Source organism: Pteropus medius, unplaced genomic scaffold (assembly GCF_902729225.1).
Source record: "Pteropus medius unplaced genomic scaffold, Ma_sr-lr_union100, whole genome shotgun sequence".
Classification (NCBI taxonomy): Eukaryota; Metazoa; Chordata; class Mammalia; order Chiroptera; family Pteropodidae; genus Pteropus; species Pteropus medius.
In genome coordinates this window covers 2,560,261-2,584,139 of record NW_024350397.1, presented here as the reverse complement: position 1 = coordinate 2,584,139, position 23,879 = coordinate 2,560,261, and the positions used below count along the sequence as shown (strand labels likewise).

At 34.4% G+C, this 23,879-nt stretch overlaps 1 protein-coding gene across 15 annotated transcripts in view; it reads left to right on the top strand.

The window, feature by feature from the left end:
- The window catches only part of ZNF438 (zinc finger protein 438), a 152,912-nt gene that overhangs the window by 26,614 nt on the left and 102,419 nt on the right, over positions 1 to 23,879 (top strand). For all 15 annotated transcript variants that reach the window (XM_039839726.1, XM_039839725.1, XM_039839743.1 and 12 more), the window contains exon 2: positions 10,359 to 10,418. The gene's annotated coding sequence lies outside the window, so the exon portion shown is untranslated. The remainder of the gene's footprint in view (positions 1 to 10,358; positions 10,419 to 23,879) is intronic.

Here is a 23,879-nt window from a genome sequence, read left to right as displayed (position 1 = left end):
TTTCTGAGAAGCTTCCCAGCAGTTGACTTTACTAGCCAACTGTACATCATATAACCTATTTCTAAACCAGTCAACGGTGAGGAGTATAGAAGCTTAGACTAGTCAAGATTCACGGCCCTCCAAACCTCCCAGAGAAGTACAAAGTTTGGATCCAGTTTTCCAAGAAGGAGTGTGAACTGGAAAGGCAGCCACAGTGTGTGCCATACCATCCAAGGCCAGTTCTGCTTGGGATCTGTATCCTTTACCTACTATTTCTTGGAGGACTTTATTCTGTTAATCATTTTTTTCTTACCTTTATTTTTAGTCTCTCCCTTCTATCTCTTTAAAGCTTATTAAAAAGAGAATCTACATGTACTGTCTCCATTTCTTTTCTTCCAATTTATTCCTTAAATCTCCTGTAGTCCTGATTCTGCTCCTCTCAGTAATACACCTTACCTTCGGTTGTCATCAGCGCCAACTTGATTGCCTGATCCTTTGCCAGTATTATCAGCAGTGTTTGGCAAGACCAGTGGTTCTCCAAGTTTCGTGTACACCAGAATCAGAGAGATTAAAATACAGATCACTGGGCTCCATCCCTAGAGTGTCTAATTCAGTAAGTCTGAGCTAGGGCCTGTAGACTTGAATTTAATTAAACTCTCTGGGGACATTTGATATTATAGATTTAACTACTACTTTTTTCTTGAGTTTCAAAGCTTAAAATTATTCTCGAATCTGTACTTCTTGTTCCTCCTGTATTTTATTGAGAAATGGCAGTATCCTTTTTCTCAACTAAGAAATCTGGAACTCACTCTGGTTCTTTACTCTTCATTTCCCCCGTATATAGCCAACTGATGTTCTAAACTTTAAATATCCCTCAAGTGCATCATTTTATCTCCATTTCTGTTGTTTCTGCTTTACTTTGAGCCTTCATTTCTTTTCACCTATACTACTGTGATGTTCTCTAATGCACTTGTGCTATCTCCAATCTCACACTTTCTCTTATTTATACTTCATATTGTTGCAGTGATGTTTTTAAAAATGCAAGGCTGATAACATTATTCCAGAGCTCAACAGCCTTTGGCTTCTTATGCCTTCCAGACAAAATCCGGACTCTTTCCCGTGCGACCAGAGGGCTTCGGGATTGGTTCTCTGCCCACCTGTCTAGCGTTTGCTTTTCTCACCTCCCCTTCTTTCCTGTTTCTCAGTACTGAACTTCCTTCAACCCTGAGTTCTCTTGGGCTTCTGCGCTTTTGAATGTCTTCTCTGCCTGAAACACTTCTCTTTCCCGCTTCACTGCTTTAGCAGCTCCTGTGTATCTTTCAAGACTTAGGTCAGGGACACCTTCACTACCACTCTGATTCCCTGGTCCCCTTGGTATTCCTGGAAACTAATTGCTCCTTTTCTGTACAACCAAAGAGGTACGTAAATGGTACTCATTTAGCACTTAAAACACATTGCTTAATTCTGGAGGTTTATTTGGTGTTTGACTCCTTCTAGAATATGATTTTTTTTTTTTCGAGTATAAAGATTGTACTTTTCATCTGTTTCCCAATATAGCACCTAACAATAACTGCTTAATAAACATTTACTGAGGGATTGAATGTTAAGGATAATTTTTAGTGACAGAAACTAGTCATAAAACCAAATCTGGAGAACTTAGGACTGGGAAACCATTTGGGGGGTAACAGAAATACCTTAGACTTTGTATCTAATTGGATTTGCTCAAGATTCTGTTGGAATTAGTGATTTTTAGAGTCTATGACAGGACTGGGATAGGGGTTGGTGATATATTATAAAAATCACTTGAGTGATGTTCAAATTAGTTTGCCATTTCCATTTCCTTGAGAGTTTAGATGAAATCAGAAATATGACTGCTGTTAAGAGCTCTTTAAGATCTTTGTCCAGTAAGATGAAAACATCTGATTCCAAATTTTTCTGGGATATATATATGTGTGTGTGTGTGTGTTAGAGAAGTTTATGCAAACTTAAAAACAAATAATGGTTGTCATAAAGCTGCCATCTCTTTGATATATAAATGTTATTTTTAATATTTTAAAGGTTAGCTTATTCATTGTTCTGCTAAAAATTTCATAGTATTTGTCTGCTCTAAACCTGCATTATCCACATGGTAGCCACCAGCTGCATATGGCTATTTAAATTTGAACTTAAATAAGTTAGAATTAAATTAAATTAGAAATTTAGTTCCTCAAATATGTTAGCTGCATTTCAAGAGTTCCATATTGTGTATTGACAATACAGATATAGAACATTTTCATTATTGTTTTAATAATTTAGTCAGACGATTATCATATAATCTCAAATTCCTATTTTAAAAAAAAATCCAAAAATTTCCCTTTTAAAGTATTTTGATTGTATAGTAAATCACAGATATGGAAAACTATCCAGATCAAATATGTGGTTTGATGAGTTATTACAATGCCAGTAACACCCAGGTCAAGAAATAGAACTTTATCAGTCACTCTTGAAACTCTTCCAGATGTCTATATTAATCACAACCCTCTCATCTCCCATAAGTGACCATTATCCCAACTTTTATAGTAATCACTTCCATTCCTCTTTTGATAATTTATGGATCCAACACAGTATAGTACTGGCATAAAGATACTATACTGTGTCTCCTTAGACACGAGAAATTACACAATTCAGTGGTTTTAGTATATTTGCAGAGTTGTACAACCATCGCCATAATCTAGATATGGAACATTTTCATCATTTCAAAGAGAAATCCATACCCATTAGCAGTCTCTTTCCATCCCCATCCTCCCAGTGTCCCTAGCCCTGGCAACTATTAATCTACTTTCCATCTCTATGGATGTTTATTCTGATTTTCATATATAGCAAGTCATACAATATGTAGTCTTTTGTATTTGACTTCTTTCACTTAGTATAATAATTTTGAATTTTATCCATGACGTAGCATATGTTAGTACTTCAATCCTTTTTCGTTGCTGAATACTATTCCATTGTATGAATATGCTACGGTTTATCCATTCATCAATTGGTGGACATTTGTGTTCTTTCCACTTATTGGCTATTATGAATAATGCTTTTATGAACATGGCATGTTTATCTTTATGCCAGTACTATACCGTGTTGATTACTGCAACTATTAAGTTTTGAAATTGGGTTATGTGAGTCTTTCAACTCTCTTCTCTTTTTTAAAGATTGTTTGGCTATTCTCGGTCTCTTGCATATCCATATGAGTTTTAGGATCAGTTTTTCAATTTCTGTAGAAAAGCCAGCTTGGTTTATAATAGGATTGTGCTGAATATGTAGACCGATAAGGGAAGTATTGACATCCTAACAATATTGTCTTAACAATCCATGAATGTGGCATATTTTTCAATATTTTTAGATTATCTTTAACTTCTTCAGTGTTTCGTAGTGTCCATAACAATGTCTTATACCATTTTTATTAAGTATATTCCTAAGTATTTTATTCTTTTTGATGTGATTATAAATGGAATTAGTTTCTTAATTCCATTATATCATTTTTGGATTAGTCATTACTGTTATATAGAAATAAATTGAATTTTGTATATTATTCTTATATTCTGCAACCTTACTGAACATGGTTATTAGTTCAGATAGTTTTTTTATAGTAGATTCCTTGGGATTATCTATGTACAAAATCATGTCATCTATGAATAGAGAAAATTAATACTTATTCCTTTCCAATCTGGATGCTGTTTTTTGTTTTTGTTTTTTTTTGTTTTTGTTTTGTCTTGACTAATTGCATAGACTATAACCTGCAGTGAAATGTTGAGTAGAAACAGTAAGACATAGAACATCATTTTTTTGTTCCTAATTTTAGGAGGGAAGCATTCAGTCTTTCACTACTAAGCATAATGTTAGTTGTGAGTTTTTCATAGGTAGAGAAAGTCTTCTATTCTTAGTTTGTCAAATTCCTTTTTTATGATAAGACAGTGTTGGAGTTTGGAAAATGCTTTTTCTGTGTCTATTGATATGATCATGTAGTTTTTATTTTTTAAATTTTATTAATATGATATATTGATTGATTTTATTGGTATATTGAACCAACCTTGCATTCCAAGGACAAATCCTACTTGGTCATCGTATTACTATTTATATAATACTGAATTTGGTTTGCTAGTATTTTATTGAGGATTTTTGTATCAATAGCCATAAGGAATGTCAGTCTATAGTTTTCTTATGATTGCCTAGGTTTGGTATCATATAATACTGGCCTTGTAGAATCAGTTGAGAACTGTTTGTCCCCCCCTCCCCGCCGCCTCTTTTCTTTTCTTGTTTTGGAGAATTCGAGAAAGATTATTATTCATTCTTTTTTAAATGTTTGGTTGAATTGACCAGTGAAGCCCCCTCTGGGTCTGCACTTATTTTTGTTGGAAGTATTTTAATTACTAATTCAATTTCTTTACTTGTTGTAGGCCTATTAAATGTTTCTATATTTTCTTGAATCAGTTTCAATAATTTATGTTTTTTTCTGGGACTATGTCCTTTTCATTTAAGTTATCAAATTTGATATTGTGTAATTTTTCATAGTATTTATAATACTTTTTATTTTTAAAATTTCCTTCTGTTACTGATTTCTGATTGCATTCCATTGTGGTCAGAGAACAGTCTTTGCATTTTAGTCACTAAATTATTGAGTGTTGTTTGTGGCCTACTATATGGTCTATCTTAGAGAATGTTTTATGTGCACTTGAGAAGAACGTATATTGTATTGTTGGGTTATATTGTTGAATGTATACTGTATATATTTTGAATGTTGTATAGATGTCTATTAGGTCTAGTTGGCCTATACTTTTGTTCAAGCCTTCTATTATCTTTTGATTTTTCTTCCTGGTTTTATTATCTAGTATTGAAAGGGGATATTGAAGTGTCCCATTATCATTTTTGAATTGTGTATTTATTACTTTGATTCTCTTTTTATTTGTTTTAAAGTTTATTTTATCTCATTCTTTTAGGGGTTACTTTCAACCTGTCTGTATCACTGAACCTAAGATGTGTCTCCTATAGACAGTCTATAAGGGTATAGTTAGATTTAAAAAAATACAATCAATATAAATATGATCTCTGCCTTATAATTGGATTATTTAATCTATTCACATTTTATATTATCGATATGGTTAGATTTACATTTACCATTCTGCTTTTGGTTTTCTCAGGTTTCATTCCTTTTTTGTTCTTTACTGCCTTCTTTCGAATTAACTGAATATTTTCCAGTATGGCATTTTAACTTCTTTATTAATTTTTAAATTATATATATTTGAATTATTTTCTTAGTGTTTGCTCTAGGGTTTACAACATACATCTTAACTTATAAAAATCTACTTCTGATTTTTATTTCAATAAAATAAACCTTCTTTCCAAATAGTTTCATTTCCCTCTCCCCTTCTTTTTTTTGCTGCTGTTATTATACATATATTATGTTTATATATTGTAGAAACCCAACAATACATTGTTATAATTTTTACTCTTATAACCTTATGTATTTTAAAGGACCTGAGAGAAGAAAGGAGAGCAAGTACATATTTATAGAATTAGGATATTAACCTTTTTATTTTTCATTCTCTTTAGATATTCCTGTGGATTTGAGTTACAGTTTGGTGTTATTTCCTTACTCCAGTACAGCTTTGCTCTCACCTGCCTCCTCTAGGTTATTGTCAATCATAAAATTTCTATGTTACTAGCCTAACGGTGCAAGCGTGTGCATATGCATGTCATTTTATTGAATTACTCTTTAAATCAATTAGGAGAAGAAAGGGAAAGAAAAAAATGCAATTAGAGTGTCTTTTATAATTATGTACATAGTTAACTTTATTGGCACTCTGTTTTTTGTGTGGATTCAAATTACTATTTGATGTCATTTGCTTTCAGCCTGAAGAACTCCCTTTAGTATTTCTTGTAAAGCAGATCTCCTAGCAACAGAGTCTCTCAGTTGTTGTTTTTTTTTTTTCTTGGCACTATCTTGGTTTCACCTTCATTGTTAAAAGATAGTTTTGCTATATATAAGATTCTTAGTTCACAGTTGTACTTTCAGCACTTTGCATATTTAATCCTAGTGCCTTCTGGTTGCCTTTGCTTCTGATGATAAGTCAGTGTTAATTCTATTGGGGTTCCTGTGTATGTAATGAGTCATTTTTCTCTTACAAAATTTTGTCTTGCGATATTTTCACTATTATGTGTTTGGATGTGGTTCTCTTTGTACTTATCTTTGGAGTTTGATGAACCTCTTGAATATTTAAATTAATAATGTTTTTCATCAGATGTGGAAAGATTTCAGCCTTTATTTCTTTAACTGTTTTTTCTGCCCTTTTCTCTTTCTCTGGCGCTGTTCGTTTTTCTTCATTCTTTTTTCTCCCTGCCCTTAAAATTGCATAATCTCTATTGATCTATTTTTAAGCTCTCTGACTTTCTTCTTCCAGTTCAAATCTGATGTTGAGCTTCTCTAGTGAATTTTCCATTTTAGTTATTATACTTTTTTATAGGTCTGTTCTCTTTTATAGGTCATGTTAATGGTTTTAACCTCATGCTTTTAAAAATAAAAACCTTTCACTTTCTACTCTTATGAGGGAGCAACATCCATTGGGTGGAGTTCCTTAAAACTTCCTAATATCCCTTACCTAGTGTTTAAGATACTCCAGAGAAGAATAGTAAGAATAGTAGGAGATATATATGCATATATATGTGTGTGTGTGTATCTATCTATCTATCTATCTATCTATCTATCTATCTATCTATCTATCTATATCTCTACATCGATATATCTATATCTATATATAAACATATATAGGTGTATGATATATCTTTTTGAGCAAAATATATATATTCATACACCCAACCGACAGTGTTTGTTTTAAAGAAATAGCTCATGTGATTGTGAGAGCTGCCAAGGCTGAAATTTGTAGGATAGACTAGCAGGCTGGAAACTCAGGCAGGGTTTCTGTGTTATAGTCTTGAGGCAGAATTGCTTCTTCCTCAGGAAAATTTGCTTTTAAGGCCTTCAACTGATTAGATGAGGCCCAGTGCATTATGGAGGGTAACCTGCTTTATTTAAAGTCAGCTGATTAGAAATGTTAATCACATCCTCAAAGACCTTCATAGCAACGTGTAGACTAGCATTAGACCAAACAGTTGGACATCGTGGTCTCGCCAAGTTGACACATAAAATTAACCTTCAGACTTAGGTTAACCATTTAATTTATTCCCCAAACTGAAATTCTTTTGAGACTGAGGAGTACTAAAAGATAATAAAATTATGTAATTTTAATTTTTGACTGACAAATTTTTTTTATCATATTAGCGACCATATAAAATGCCCCTATTAAATTCATTTTAAAATAAAATTATTTTAAAAAATTAACATATATCCATGTACATCAGAGCCCACAAAACTGTTTCATATTGATTTTCTCAACCTTAAAAAGAACATAAGTAGAATTCACAATAAAAAATTATAAATATTATTTAGCTTTTTAGTCATAATTTATATGTAATACTGAGTCTTTATTTTCCTGAAAGAAATGTAGTTTGAAATATGGTTGCATTGTTTTTATTTGTTTTATAAAATTATTGTTTTCTTCAAAGTTTCATTGAATGGTTACTAAACTTGAAATTGTTGATTCTTTTCAATATTTATTTGCCATAAGTCATAATTTTTAAATTTGAGAATATAATATCTCTGTAGGTAGTGAGATTCCTGGTGATTTCAAAGCAAATTCTACTATTTTGAGGCTATTCTAAATTTTGATTTTTTAATACTTTAATATGAATATATTCCAGCCCGTATATTTTCACAGATACTGTCTTTTTTACTCTATTTAGAGTACCTTTCTCAATGAGTTCTTACAAGACAAAGTTTGTATCTATTTAGAAGTCTTCTGAACATTTTACTAGATTTAGATGCTGCTAGAATGTAAGGATTTTGATGTTCATTTCATTCTGGCACATAATATAAACTAAGTAAAAAAAATATGGTTCTTTGTATAAATTAAATCTTGAATTAAAGATTTCCAACTGACTAAACAAAATGAAGTTAAGATTTATAGTGCTTGATTGAAAAGAATTTAGTTCTATTGATGATTTTACAAAGCGAGTCTAAAAAGGCTCAAAGATTTTTAAGATATGTAGCAAAAAGGGAAAACATATACTGCCATGCAGGTTTTTTAATTCAACATTATATTTGACTCAAAATATTTTAGTTCTATTTCTTTAAGTATGTGTGTATATTTGTATTTAAATATTTGCAAACTTTGATTGGTATACTGTCACGTCTTTGGTGGATGGAATTGTGAAATATATTTGCTTCTACATTGATTGGTAGTGTATTGCAGTTTATATGGCACAGTTGTGAATGATATATGAATCACAACCATGTCCAAGTTTATTTCTGTTCCATAATTTTTTTAATTAATAAGAACTTTGTTTTTTACTCTATAATGCTGCACTTGGCCAAAATTTATATTTGTGTTGTCATTGTAAAAACACAGTTTTATTTATCCTTATTGTTCACAGATTCCATTTTGCAAATTCTCCTACTTACAAAAATTCATTTGCAACCCCTAAATTAGTACTCATGGTCTTCTGTAGTTATTCATGGACATTTACAGAGTGATAAAAAATTTGGATTGTTCAACACATATTCCCAGCTGAGGTAAAATAGGCAATTTTCTGCCTCCTTCTTTCAGCTCTTACACTGTAAACAAGTGTCCTTTGCGTGGTGGCACATTTTTTGTATTTTTAATGATGATTTGTTGGTGATTCCCTGGTTAAAATGGTACCCAGGAACAGTCCTAAAGTACTATTTACCGTTCCTAAGTGCAAGAAAGCTGTGACGTGATGTATTTTACAGAGAAAATACGTGTTTTAAATAAGTTTCATTCAGGCATGAGTTAGTGCTATTGACTGACTATGAGTTGAGTGTTAGTGACTCAAAAATGTATATTCACTAAAGTATCTTTAAGCAGAAACACACATGAAACAAAATTTATTTGATCAGTTGATGAAAATTTAGCCAGAGGCTCAGAGGAACCTAACTCTGTATTTCCTCTAAGAGCAGTGCTTTGGTTTTCACTAATTCATTGTTCACAGTGGCTTTATAGAGCTTAATTACTGTGAACAGTGAAAACTGACTGTAATTTTATTTTTGTCATTGAACTTTTAAACTGAGTTTAAATATCAGTTATAGCAATGTCATGTGTTTCATGTTTTACAGAATGAACTTCCAATAGCTTTACTTTGATTCCATGAATTGGATGAAAACCATCAAACCATTGTTGGAATTCACTGATTTTTCTAGTTGATATATCTCCGGACACTGATAGGATGCTGGCATCATTTAAGTGTGAATTTCTTCCTCTGATAGAGCCAACAAAATAACAGCTGTCACTTAACTTTTGACTATGTAAACAACATAATTTATAATCAGAGCTGAGTAAGATAAATTTAAAGAACAATCATTTGATCTAATTGAAAAGTCAGGCCTTACAGAGTAATATGTAAAACATCTCCATATACTTTTCTTAAATTGATGTATTCAGGCCAGTCATAAGCAGGAGCAGCGGCACTGAATATTTCTTCCACCTTCACTCAGGACCTAAGGTGTTAGCTGTCCCTAGCCGCTCCTAAGTGCACTTCCTTTTTCTGTAAATGGCTTGGATGCTGTCTTTGAGGATGAAGGGTCAGTTATAGCCCATCCGGAGATGCTCAGGGCCTTTCATATTTAACCACGTTAAAATGGCATCTGATTTCACTACATATGCCTCTTAATACTGCTCAATGAGATCATGGCAGAGCCTGGAAGTAAAAGTCCTGGCTTATTATAATGTTACTATAATAAAAAATCACCAGAAAATGGAAAATCCAGGACAAATAGTCAGTTGGGTGGGCCAGTGGGACAATGGGCATAAATTGTGACTGTTTCAGGGAAAATGACACAAATGGACACTTTACCAGACACATGTTTTTTCAAAAATCTCCTAACCCCAAACTCTTAATTACTATTTTCCTGTCACAAAAGACTGTGCCCTCAGTGTGATTCACTTGTTTATGACTAGTAATTTTCACAGCATTATGCACATGGAAAAGAATGTGAAGCATTCTTCTTAGTCAGTTTTATTCATTGTTGCATTTTTTCTAGAACATTTTCTGTTTCTCTTAAAACCTTTATTAAATTTTGCATGTTTGCATTTTTAAACTAAACACATGTAATTCATTCAGGAAGTTATTCTCCCTTAAATTAGTTCTTTTGTTATATTAATCATACAGTAATTAAAAATGAAATTTGGGAATGAAAGAAAAGCAGTTTTTACATATATTTGATACAATCAGATTATCTGAATATGATTATAATAATACTTTATATTCTATTACAGGATTAAGTACACGGATTTACCATATATCCTATGACCCTTTACTGGAGCCTAGTGAGATAGGTAAGTGAAAAGCATTTTTTGAAGAGCTATTTCTGAAACATTAAATAATTTGATCTCATAGGTTCCTGACAAAGTGGCAGTGGGACATATCTTACTTCACTGATTTACCTCTTTTTCTCTTTAAGAAAACATTGGTAGAAATGTCATCTTTACATGTAACATTTCCCTAATATTCAATAAACATTTTTCCAGGGAGCAGTAGGTTTATTTTCTATAATAATTATAATGAAGACATTGTTAATAAGACACAAGTTTGACATGCTATAACCCTTAAAGCACTAAAAATAATCATTAAAAGCAATGTGGTACCCTGGATTGGATCTTAGAACTGAAAAAAGCCATTAGTGAAAAAACAAGTGAAATCCAAATGATTTCAGAAATGTGTTCAGATCAAATGAAGTCTGTAGCTTAGTTACTAGTAATGTGCCAACATTAATTTCTTAGTTTTGATAAAACCATGGCCTGTAAGATGTCAACTTTAGGTAAAACTGGGCAAAAGGTATATAGAGACTCTGTAGTATCTTTGTAAAGTTTCCGTAAATCTAAAATTAAAAGTTTATTTAAAGCAGGAAAAATGAAGGTCTATTAATTTGAAAATTATAGTTTATAAGTAGCTTTTCTGTGTAGTAATTTGATAAATCGAAATTATTAATTACCTTTAAAAATCCAGATTTCATGAAATAGAGATGTAGGGAAATATGTGAATATAGATTTTCTTTTTCAGTTCATAGGAAGTGTTAGATTTCATTTTTGGGACATTAGCATGGTGTCCGTGAACACCTACTTGTACTTGGCTACAGCTTTGTTCTTATTCCTTTAAGGTACCCGTGTGTTCTTTGGTAGTTTAGTATAGCACATTCTATTAACACAAGCAGGCCCTTTAAACAGTTCCCAGAACACTGCTTCCCCGTGCCACCCCCGCCCCCACACCCGCCATTTCTTTTCTTTAATGTACTGTTAGAGGTGAAAAGGCCAGTGATGTGACTCAGTGGTTTGGAGCTGAGACCTTCTTAGTGTAGTTTTGAACTTCTAGGTCAAGTACTAGACACAGTTGACCTATTGTTAAAGGGTATGAATAAAGAGGAATGTAACTCCTAAATAGACATTTCTGTAATATATCTAAAATAATTGATTGCTGTCAGATAATAGAAATTCTCAGTTTCCAAAATGAACTCTAGCAGTATAACTCTTAAATTTCTATAAATATTAAAAGACTATAAGAAGGGAACTCTGTAGTTTGCTGAAACTATTACATAACTTTTCATTAATAAAAGTAAAATAGCCATACTGGTCTTATAAATGATTTCCTGCTCCTGTTGCCAACTTTAAACTTAAATTTAATAAAGGGAAATAGAAATACATTATAGTTAAAGAATATAGACATCCAAAATGAGAGACCCGGGTCTGAATGACTCTTGCAGAATAATTGTTAGGCTTGGAGAGTTCTGTTTCGCTTCATGTTTATTCCGATTTGGTGTTGCAATCTCACGTTAACAGAATTTACATCCTTACTTCTTAGTTATGTAACATAACTGCCAACCTTGGTAGAAAAGTTTAGGAAAATCGAGAGATTTTTTTCAGGACGAGTTTAAGTTCCATTGATGATATAATAGTTCATGCATTAAAAAAACAAACAAAAACTTTTTATTCTTCTGTGCTAGAAGAGCATTAAAAGTGTTGTTTTTAGGGACATGCTTTACCATTCAGCTGACAGTCATTTTGTGGTCATCTAAAGTATAAATGAAAATAGCTAATATGAATAGAGCACTTTCTATATACCAGACACTTTATTTACAATGATCTCATTTAATCTTCACAAACACCTATGAGATAGTTTAGAATTCCCTTTATAGTTGAGGCTGGGGTAGTAACAGATGCTTCCAGGGTAACCCTGAGGATATGAGGCAGAAAGAATGAGTGCCCATGGTGTTCAGTACCTATAGTTCATTATGTTACCAGCCTCCAGCAAATCCTGAGTCTTGGACACATGGTAGTCTTCAGATTACTTCAAATCTTCTGGGTAAAAAGGATGTCTGATCACACTGGGTGACCTGGAGCAGATTCCCCTGGGGTAACTAGTCTGGATTAGAGTCTTCTGTTCTGTTCCAGCCTTGATCTGGCTCATTCTACAGTTCCCTAACATGTCAGTTGTTCTCTGTCACCTGATTAATTGCTGAACACTCACTCATTGTGTGCTTCATTGATCATATGCCAAGAACTTTTGGCAGCTCTGGGGGACATGATCTCAACATGCCTCCTGGTCAGTGTTGGGCAACTAGAAGTTGTTAGTTGGGGTGAGAACTTGGATCCAGAAGCTAAGACACATGCCAGAGACCAGGCGTGGAGTAATTGAGCAGCTGACACGTGAAATGCAGCAATCCAGACTCAGCCAATAGGCAAGAGTCAGAAATGGAATAGGTACATGATTTTGAAAGGTGAATTTTAAAGATTATGGTGGCTGGCTATGGACTTTGTAGTTAGTAGATATAAAATAATTTCAACTACTTTTTCAGGAAGACTAATTTACCACCTTATTCATTATAGTGCTCATTACATTGAGCAGAAATCTATCCTGTGACTTTCCCCATTGGTTCTAGCTATGCTGTTCTGTAGCTTTAAATCTCCAGTCCCTTTTACATTTGAAAGGATAATATACACATAAAATTTCAAACTCTCCTTTTCTGTCTCTTCTTCATGGTATCCAAAAAGTTGGCATTTTTCAGGGTCCAGTCCTTGATCACCTTCTACATTTATCCTCTATGTGATCTCATGTGAAGCCTTGCTTTAAATGCCACCAATCCTCCCAAATTTACTTATTTTTACCTTGATCTCCCATTATTTAAGGCTCATATCTATGTCTGCCTAGTCAATACCTCTATCTGAAAGTCCGATAAACATTTCAAGGTTAACATGTCTGAAATAGAACTCTTGAACTCCTCTTAAAACGTGTTCCTGCCTTCTTTTCATCTCAGTAAATGGTCCATCCAGGTTGCTCAGGCCAAAACTAGAAGTCATCTTTGACTTCTCTTTCTAACCCGCATCCAGGCTATCAGTAAGGCTTATATGTCTGCCTTTCAACATACATCTCAAATTCCCTTTTGCTGCTGCCACTCCTCACTATTACCCTAGTATAACTTATAATCACTATCATAAGTTACCTAGATGATTCTAGTAACTGGCTTTCTAACTGGCCTTCCTTATCTCCTCCTTACCCCTCTCCAGTCAGTTTTCCATGTTTGTTTTTTTTCTTAAACGTTACATAGTTCTTGTCATTCTCCTGTTCAGAACCTTCAGTGGCCACCTGTCACAATCAGGATAAAACCTCAAGTCTCACCATCTTCCACCATACCTTGCATGTTCTGTCTGATGGCTTTATCTTCTACCATTCTGTCTTGCTCACTGTGCTCTAGCCTCAATGCCTTCTTGCTATTCCTTAAATTCTCCAAGTCCATTTGGAATCAGCTAAATCCTTGCTAATCCCCTCCTCTACAAACCCATTCCAACCAGTTGAGCCTCCAGCCTGGTACCAGTGGAGGTAGATTTATAGAGAAGAAAAGTACATATCCAAGATTCTCTAGCACGTGTAGTAGGAGAGGTCGCACTATGAATTTTGCAGCTACAAAATATTCAAAATTTCTGGAATTTGAATTGCTTTCAAGTGTAAGAGTTAGAGCTTTAGAAAGATAGAGCTAGATCAACGGAGAGAAGTTAGAGAGATTTCTGCTCAGTTTAATGCACACTATAATGAACATGTTGGTAACATATCTGTGGGAAAATAGGACAGTGAGTTCTTCATCACTGACAGTGTACAAGTTGACGTGATTACCTCATGGGATGTTGTGGAGGAAATTGGGCTGGAGTGGAAGAGGGGAGATGTTTAACGTCTTCTCAATGCTGAGAATCTTCTTTTGTTAAAATCTTCTTTATATCTTTCAGAATCTTCTTTTTTCAGAGCAGTTATTCTTAGTCCTCCTCAGATTCCTCCTCTTGTATTTGTATTGAGAAGCTTTCATCAATTTCACCAATGAAGTATAAAGCATTTCTAGGTGAAGTTTCTCCTATTTGAGATGAAGGAAGAGCTAGTATCAAGGTTGATTTCTGGTCAGATTGGTCAAGTCTCCATCTAAGGAATTCACTTTGAGGCATTGTTAGTTCTCTCATTTTTTATTTGAAATTTATTTTGAATGATTTTTGGTATAAACTAAGCTATTCTTACATACACAAATTCCCTAATAGGTTTTAGTTATTAACCAAAACTAATAATTCAAGTTTCTTATAACTGTTGAACTGTGACACTTGGAATTAATGACATCGGAAAGAATGATTTTCAGGGCCTCCATGATACGTAAGTACTTTATATTCGATAGCACCTAAATAATAGGATGACACATCTCAAAGTTATCTCTAGTCACCAGGGCCTGCCTAATGCCAGCATGTGCTTGGCATACAATATGAAGTCAGCGTGCTGATGAATATGCTGTTCTGACTCTCTAAGAAAGGCCTGAGCCCCTTAACATGTTTTCACCTTGAGTCTCTTCTTGTAGAAACTATCTTCTCTCGCTTTCTGTCTTTGTTGCCATCTTTCCCATTATTCCTATCTCTGTCCTTCAGATTGACTCCTCTTTCTTCCTGGCTACTGTTTTGACTTCACCTCTACAAAACTGCTGCTCTGACCCAAAACATACAGTTTGGATTCTCTCCTGTATTGATAGTCCTGTCTCGACCTGAGCCAGGGATCCTCCTAGGAGGTAGGATGGTTGTACCTCCTTGATTATAAAGGTAACATAAGCATTGTACATGTGACATGGTTCTTGACCTCTTGCACCTAAGAAAACAAGATTAATTTTCGCACCTGGCTTTATCAGAAGACCAACATATCCACACTCCTTTTAAAGCCAGTAATGAAGTAATCAACAAGGCACAGAAAAAGCAGTTCTCAAATGTAGGGCACTTCTCTCTCAAACTCAGCTCCTTGGAACAGATCTGAGAACCAGGGACGAAATGAAAGAGGCTTTTAAACTACATACAGATGATGTTTGAAAGTTTAGACCTTAAAATGGTATATGAGGTTCACTTAGAGCCTCTTTACTTGTTTTTCCCTTCATAATAATAGCAAACACATAAATAACACTGTGTTTTAAGTGCTTTATGTATTTTAACTAACTTAATCCTCACAGCAATCTTATGAGGTAAATACTATAATAAACCCCATTTAACATATGAGGAAACTCAGTCTTGAAGAGGTTACGTCACTGCCCATAGTTACACAGCTTGTTTGGTCAGAGCTGAGATTAAAACTCAAGTGGATAACCACTTATTTTTGATCCTTAAGTTCTCTAACTCATCATTCTAAGAAACCTGGTTAACTGGTTTCTCAGACCACAGCAGATTAGAAGTTTCAGATTTAGAAGAGAATATAATGACTTAGGATTCCCACTTTAATGTGTCCCTCCTAAAAAAATACTCGAGAATACAAATATATGTGTACAGGGAACTTTATAGTGTTATCATAGCAAAATAGTTATCATAGCAAAATAATTGAAAATTATACAGAAGTCCAGTAATAGGAGAAATGGTTAAACTAGAGCACTGCTTTGCAAACTTTATATACATATGACTCACCTGGATATCTTGCGAAGATGTAGATTTGATTGTGTGTGGTGTGGCCCAAGAGTGTACATTTCTGATGAGGTCTGAGGTAACGCTGATGTTGCTGATTTGTAGACCTCACTATCAGGAAGGAATTTCAGTATATTCATATACTGTGTTTGTGAAGGACGGGTCTGAGACTGGGGTGAGATAAGTGGGCCACCTGGTGCCCCTATTTCAGTCCGTGTTTTTAAAGACTATTCAGTGACTCTCAGTTATGCTTATAACATAATTAAAAGGAAATTGAAAATGGTATCTGCACTATTATCTCAAATTAAGATGTTTTGTTTGAAATTATGTGATGTAAGTACATATGTATGTATGTGAGGAGACATGCCAGAGTTAATAGTTGTTACCCTCTGAGTGAAAGGTTTCCAGATGGCATATATTTTCATCTTTATATATTTGGCATTTTTCAGTTTTCAATAGTGAGCCTGAATAATTTTCTAGGTATTGTTTATGATTATTAAAATTGTTAGAACTTTCAGGTAACTATATACTCAAACTTGGTTCATGATAGCCTAGCTTTGGAGGAAATATTTGCTTCCTGCCACCCACTTCTCTTCAACCTCCCCCAAAACATCTATTCATTTTTTTTTTTCTCAAGTGTATAAGCTATTTAATGTTTTCATGGAGGCTTCAGTTTAGGACTTAAGTTAGGGCATATGCCAACGTAAACAATAAAGGGCTAATATTTTTGAGAATTAAGGTAATGAAATAAAGACATTTTTATGAATAATTATGACATAGATGTGGAAAATCCCACTTTTCAATATTTACTGATTTTATTACCTATTCAGCATAAGTGCCTGGAGGGGCAAAATCTGTGTTTTTGGGGGTTTTTTTTTGGTATTCAGTTTCTAAAAAATAAATATAAGATAAGTACCCTTTACCTTGCCTTCTTCTCTACTAGTAAGGTAACCTGAATCTGGAAGTGAAGTATCTGACTTTCACTATGGAGCAGGGAAAGCAGGTAATAAAGAGATAGGCTAGAAAAGCCTGATTCATTTGAAATCTCACTATCCTGGAGAGGAGGTTTCTGGGAAGAGAAGGAGTTCCTGAAATATGTGTAAGGGAGCTCTCAAGGATCTGGCTGAATACCAAACTGTGCATGTGTAGACTGAAACCCAAAGAAGCTGGCAAGGGCAACTTGAGAAATAAAAAATTACCAGGTCACTGTAAGATTGAGCCCTAAAATAAAGGTTCCTCTACACAAGTCCTAAAAGAGCTTGAAGCCAAGCTTCAAAAGTTATATCAATGCACCAGTAACTTAACTGTCCGCCAGAGGAAGTCCAACACTCTTTAAACAGATACGACAAAATCCAGCACTCAGCAACATAAAGTTCACAGTGAATTGCATCCAATCAAGCGAAAAAGCAGGAAAAAAAATCTCATAACCAGGAGACAATAGAAAATAGACCCTGAAATGACCGAGATGATAGAATTAGCAAAGTACATTAAAATGGCTGTTGTAAATATGGTCCACATATATAAACAAAATGAAGAATGAAATAGAAGATATGAAAAAGAAAAACTAGAACATCCAGATATTAAAAGTATAGTAATTGAAATGAAAATTTTACTAGATGAGATTAAGTACAAATTAGATCTTTCAGAAAAGGTCAACAAACTTAAAAACATAGTAAGAATTTAACCAAAGGTATAAAAGAAAAGAGAAAAAGATGAACGACTTGGTGTCCTGTAGGATAATGAACATGGATCTAAAATAAGTGTAATTGGAGTCTGAGATTTGGAGAAAGGGTGAAAGAAAAAGATAAATAAATAATGGCTTAAACTTTCTTAAATTGAAGAAAAGTGGAAAGCCACAGATCCAAGAAATTCAACAAACTCATAGAATACACACACACCACACACACATCCACACATCCCAAGATATACCATAAGAAAATTGCTCAAAATCAGTGATAAACAGAAAATCTTAAAAGTGGGAAGAGGGAAAAAAAGGACGTTGCATTAAAGGAATGAAGTTAAGAATGGCAGCAGACTTGTCATCAGAAACTGCATACCAGAATGCAATTTAATGGTATTTTTTAGGCGCTAAAACAATTGTCAACCTACTACTCCATATCTAATAAAAATGTCTTTAGAAAATAAAGGAGGAAAAACTAAGGGAGAAATAAGAACTTTTTTAGGCAGAAACTGAGACAACTCATGACTGGCAGATCTATACTATAAAAAGTATTAAAGGAACTTTTTCAGGCAAAAGGAAAATGATACCACATGGAAATTTGGATTATAAAACGGAATACGGAGTGGTAGAAATGGTTAATATGTGGATAAATATATAAATTTTTTCTCCTATTTTAGTTTTTTTAAAAGGTAACTGATTATGTAAAGCAAAAAACAATAAGTGTCCATTTAGTATAGGGTTTATAACATGTAAAAGTAAATGTACGACAACGATAGCTCAAAGAATGGGATGGTGGAAAGGAGGCATACCATGGTAAGGGTCTTATACATAAGTATATAGCATTTTCTGAAGGTAGGCTGTCATAAGTTAGAGGATCTACTAAAACGGTTTAAAAAATGACTTTTAACTAATAAGAATGAAATCCTAAAAAATAATCAAAAAGAAGAAAGGGAAACAAAGAACAAAGAACAGATGGGACAAATAGAAAACCTGCAACAACACGGTAAAGCCATATCCAACCATTTCAATAATCACATTAAATGTAAGTGATCTACTCTAATTGTAAGGCAGAGTTTGTCAGATTGGATTTAAAAAAAAAAGAGAAAATTGTGTCTTGTTCTCAAGAAACCCTCAAAATAAGTTAGAAATAAAAGGGTGGAAAAAATATGCAGTGTAAGCACTAATTATAAGACAGCTGGAATGACTATATTACTATCAAAGTGGGCATCAGAACAAGTGATATTAATAAGATTAAAAAGGCACACTTCATCATGATAAGTGGCTCAGTTTATCAAGAAGAAATAATAACCTTAGATTTAAATGCAACTATTACTACATTGTCAAATATATGAAGCAGAAATTGATAGAATTGAAGGGAGAAATTGACAAATCTTTGATTATAGTTGGAGATTTCAACATCTATTTCAGTAATTGATGGAATAAGGAGAATATCAGGAAAGATATAGATATGCTTGACAACATAATCAACAAAATTGACTTCATTGACATTATAGAACATTCCACTCAACATTCAGGAGGAAATACATTCTTTTCAAGCGCACATGTAATATTCACCAAGGTAGCTTACCATATGCTAATATGTAAAACAAGTCTGATTAAGTTTATAATGACAAAAATTATGCAGAGTATGTTCTCTGACCACACATAATTAAATTAGAAATCAATATCAGAAAGATATCTGGAAAATCCTCAGTAAATGTAGTTATATCACATCTTCTAACACATTAGTCAAAACAAATAGGGAAATTAAAAGATATTTTGATGTGTCTCAGGATGAAAACACATCAAAATTTGTGGGATGTATCTAAGGCAGTGCTTAGACAAATATTTAACTTTAAATGCATATATTAGAAAGTAAGAAAAGTATAAAATAAATGATCTAAAAATCACCTTAATAATCTAGGAAAAGAAGAGCCAATTAAAACCAAAATAGAAGGAAAGAAAGAAACAGAAGAACAGAAACTGGTGAAATAGAAAACATATAACAGATAATCAAAGAAACCAATAGGATCTTTGAAAAAAATGAATATACTTCTAGCTAGTGAAATTAAGAAAAATAAAGAGGAAACACATGTTACTGAGTATAATACCAGAACTGAAAGAGGGGGCATCATTACAGATTACATAGAAATTAAAGGTATATAGAAGCAATATTACAAACACCTTTTAGAAATAAGTTTGACAGCTTTGATGAAATGGATCAATACCTTGGAAGACACAAATTACTGAAAATGACTCAGAGAAATATAAAATTACAATAGCACCACATCTATTAAAGAAGTTATGTTCCTCCTAGTCAAGATTTTGGAGTAGGTAAACGCTGTGCTCACTTCCCCCTAGGACCACATCAGAATTACAACTAAACTATAGAACAGCCATCATTGAGAATCGCCTGAAATCTAGCCTGAACAGAAGCCTTATAACAGAAGGATATACAGAAGAAGCTGTGTCGAGACCGATAGGAGAGATGGAGACATGAAACAGACTGGTCCCACAGCCACATGTCACAGATAAAAATTGGGAGGGATATCTCAAGGAGTCTCCTCTAAGGAGCAAGGGGTCCCAGCCCCATACCAGGCTCCCCAACCCCAGGTTTCTGTGCCAGGGAGAGAAGTTCCCATAACTCCAGGCTATGAAAACCAGCAGAGATTATGGCTGAGTGAGATGGAGGGCTGCAGGAGTCCCAGGTGTTCCTCTTATATGGCTCATGCACAGACTTACTTGCTGATGGATTCACTTGCTCTTAACTACAACACTGGGGTAGCAGCTTGATAGATGCCAGGGACATACAGGGAAGAACTGAATTGCCTGGCTTCAGGTCGAGGGCTAGAGGGGCAGCTATCTCCCAGACAGAAGTGCTGGCAGAAGCCACTGTTCCTTTGTTGAGCCCTCCCACCACCAGCCTGCAGACACAGGCGAGTGTTATATCTGAGTCTCTATAAACCTGGCTAACATTGTTTGCCCTGTCCTGGTGATCTCCTGAGACCTGGCCCTACCCAACTTGCAGGCCCACCCAAGCCAATTCCAGTAGCTTCTCCATACAGACAGTCCATATTGGCTCATGCTATGGGCTTTCCTAAAAATTCACAAAGTTTCACAAACCCCAAACAAGCAATGCCTGGCCTCAGTGTGCCCCCTACATCTTGCTAAGCAGCCCCAAGCTCAGCAATAGTGGCAGCTAGCCTTGGTTTGCAGCTTATTTTCTCCAAGGCACCTCCAAGCCTAGCACAACTGGCAACCATCCGCAGAACACTTTATAGCTCATACCAAGTAGCCTTGGATAGGTCCCAGGCTATGGCAGACTTTGGCATGCAGCAGAACCCCTCTCACCTGGTGGCAAACTTCAGACCACAACAGAGCGTTGCCCAGCCAACTTAACAAACAATACACCCAAAGGGCGAACTTGGCAGGCACCAGAGGCCCACTAAAGTGAATCCTCCATAGGTTTAACTCCTGCACAACAGCTCTTCTACTTTAGTCATGGCCAGTCAGTGCTCACAGTCAATCATCCTGAGGGTCAGTCCCTCCCATTGAAGTGCCAACAGCATTCAAGGCTCAACTACAACCGGAGGGCATACACCTCCCATACAAAGGACACACCTGGAGCACCAGGCTCAGGAAACCAGAAAAACTGTACCACTGGGCTCCATAGGACACCTACTACTTACAGCCATTCTACCAAGCCCAGGAGACATAGCAGATCTACCTAATACATAGAAACAAACACAGGAAGGCAGCCAAAATGAGAAAAATGTCACAAACAAAAGAATAGAATGAAACTCCAGAAAAGAAATAAACAAACTAGAGACAAGCAATCTACCAGATGCAGAGTTCAAACACTGGTTATAAGGATGCTTAATTATCTCAGTGAGAACTTCAACAAAGAAATAGGAAACAAAAAATGAAATAGAAAAAGGAAAAAGAACCAGTCAGAAAAGAAGAAAACAACTGAAATGAATATTACATTAGTGGGAATCAACAGATTGGATGAAGTAGAAGGCCAGATCAGCCATTTAGAAGACGAGGTAGCAGAAACCACCCAATCAGAACAGCAAGAAGACAAAAGAAGCCCCCCCTCCCCCCCAAAAATGAGGCTAGTTTAAGGAGCCTCTGGGACAACATCAAATGTACCAACCTTTTTACATCATAGGGGTACCAGAAGGAAGAGGGAACAAGGAATTGAAAACTTATTTCAAGAAATTATAACAAAACTTCCCTAACCTGGTGAAGGAAATAGACATACAAGCAGAGGACACACAGAGTCCCAAACAAGATGAATGCAAAGATCAAGACACATCATAATTAAAATGCCAAAGTTAAAGACAAAGAGAAACTTAAAAGCAGCAAGAGAAAGCAATTAGTTATTTACAAGAGAACTCCCATAAGGATGTCAGCTGATTTCTCAACAGAAACTTTGCACACCAGAAGGGATGTGCATGTAATATTTAAAGTGATAAAAAGCACAGACCTACAACCAAGATTATCCAGTAGTGCTACCATTTAGAATCGAAGGAGAGATAAAGAGCTTTCCTGACAAGAAAAAGCTAAAGGAGTTTATCACCACCGAACAACTATTACAAGAAATGTTAGAGGGACGTCTTTAAGTTAAAGAAGAAGAAAAAAAGCTCAAAAATATTAATAATAAAATGGCAATAACTACATATCTATCAACAATTATTTTAAATATAAATGAGTTAAATGCTCTAATCAAAAGATATAGGGTAGATGAATGGATAAGAAAATACACACACACACACACACATACATACACACTGCTTATAAGAGATTCACTTCAGATCAAAAGACACACAGACTGAAAGTAAAGGGATAGAAAAAGATATTTCATGAAAATAGAAAGAAAAAGCTGGGATAGCAATACTTAGACAAAATAGACTTTAAAACAAAGGCTATAACAAGAGACAAAGAAGAACCCAGTAATTTCCCTTCTGGATATTTATCCAAAGAAACTCAAAACACTACTTTGAAGGGACACATGCATCCATATGTTCTTTGCAGCATTATCTACAGTAGCCAAGATAAGAAAGATGAAAGTAACCTTAGTGTCCATCAGTAGATGGATGGATAAAGAAGAAGTGTGTGTGTGTATAATGAAATAATTACCCAGTCATAAAAAAGAATGAATACTTGCCATCTGCAACAACATGGATAGACCTAAAGAGTATTTATGCTAAGTGAAATAAGTCAGACAGAGAAAGACAAATACCATATGATTTCACTTATATGTGGAATCTAAAAAACAAAAACAAACAAAACAAGCAAACTTATGAATACAAAGAACATTTTGATAGTTGTCAGATGGGAGAGGGGTTGGGGATGGGTGAAGAAAGGGAAAGGATTAAGAAGTACAAATTGGTAGTTACAAAATAGTTCTGGGATGTAGAATATAACATATGGAATATAGTCAATAATATTGTTAGAACTATGTTATAGTGTCAAATGGTTAACTAGATTTATCAGGGCAATCGCTTTGTAAATTTTATAAATATCTAATCGCTGTGTTATACACCTGAAACTAATATAACATTGTATGTCAATTGTAATTGAAGAACAAAAACTTATTTAAAAAATGAAGTTATATTTCTAGTTAAAAACCTTTCCACATAAACAAAAGAAAACTATAGCTAAAACCAAAAGAACTTGAGGCCCATATGTGTTTTAATTGATAAACTCTATCAAACATTTAAAAGAAATAATTCACAAAATAGAAGAAGAAGGAACACTTTCCAACTCATTTTAGGAGGCCAGCATTATGCTAACACCAAATAAGATAAAGATATTGCAAGAAAAGAAAACAGAATGAATATCTCTTATGAACATAGATAAAAAAAAAAAAGTGTAACCGTTAGGAAATCAAATCCAGCAGTATATTAAAAAAAAAAAATGGGTTGCTAGGGATGCAAGGTTGCTCTAACATTGGAAAATCCACTAACATAAGTCATCATTTTAACAGGAAAAAGAGAAAAAGGGTGTATGAGTCAGTCAGTAGTTGCATAAACAGCATTGGACTAAATTCAAGAGCCATTCATGATAAAATCTCAGAAAACCAGAAACAGAAGCAAGCTTTCTCAGCTTGCTAAAAAGTCATCTACACCTAGTTTAGCTAAAATCTCATTTAATGT